At 45.8% G+C, this 703-nt stretch overlaps 1 long non-coding RNA gene across 1 annotated transcript in view; it reads left to right on the forward strand.

Annotated features, from left to right (window-relative positions):
- The window catches only part of LOC111960364 (uncharacterized), a 9,810-nt gene that overhangs the window by 3,190 nt on the left and 5,917 nt on the right, over positions 1 to 703 (forward strand). The window contains exon 5 of the long non-coding RNA XR_002876822.2: positions 157 to 241. This is a non-coding gene — a long non-coding RNA (uncharacterized lncRNA). The remainder of the gene's footprint in view (positions 1 to 156; positions 242 to 703) is intronic.

Genomic DNA, 703 nt, shown 5'->3' on the forward strand with positions numbered 1-703 from the left:
AAGGAGGGAGTATAACTGAAGGGAGGGATAAAGGAGGGAGGGGGAAAAGGAGGAAGGAGAACAGGAGGGAGGGGGGAAGGAGGTATATAGGGTCTAAAAGGATTAATGGAGAGAGGTGGAGAATAGATGTTGTTGCTCTCTTTCTCTCTCTCTCAGAAACATTGCTATGGCTGTGTCATATGAAGTTACCTTTCCTGTTGAGGTGCTACTCCTCTCTGTGGTCTGCACCGGACACCTCAAGGTAACACTGTAACCACAACCCTAAACCTAGCTTCATGTCCACATCCCGGTTCAACCCTAACCCTAAATGTTTCTCTTTAACAATTCCAGTGTGAGTGCTCGAGCAAGGTATGTGATGTATATATGTGTGTGTGGGTGTGTGCGTTTCAGAGGTTGAGCTCTAAGGTGTCCACTGGATGTTGTCGCTATCGCACAGATTGGCCACTACTGGTCTGCTTCTGTCTCCTCATCACCCTGCTCATGGCTATACTGAACTTTGTAAGTCACACACACACACACACACACACACACTTTAACTCACTGTGTTTTTCACTCTACAGTTCTTTTTACCTGGAAACAACCGTACGTCAATCTCCTACGACAAAACACCACTACATAACCTCCACTACATAACCTCCACTACATAACCTCCACTACATAACCTCCACTACATAACCTCCACTACATAACCTCCACTACATAA

The sequence above is a fragment of the Salvelinus sp. IW2-2015 genome, linkage group LG37 (assembly GCF_002910315.2).
Source record: "Salvelinus sp. IW2-2015 linkage group LG37, ASM291031v2, whole genome shotgun sequence".
In the NCBI taxonomy this organism is placed as follows: domain Eukaryota; kingdom Metazoa; phylum Chordata; class Actinopteri; order Salmoniformes; family Salmonidae; genus Salvelinus; species Salvelinus sp. IW2-2015.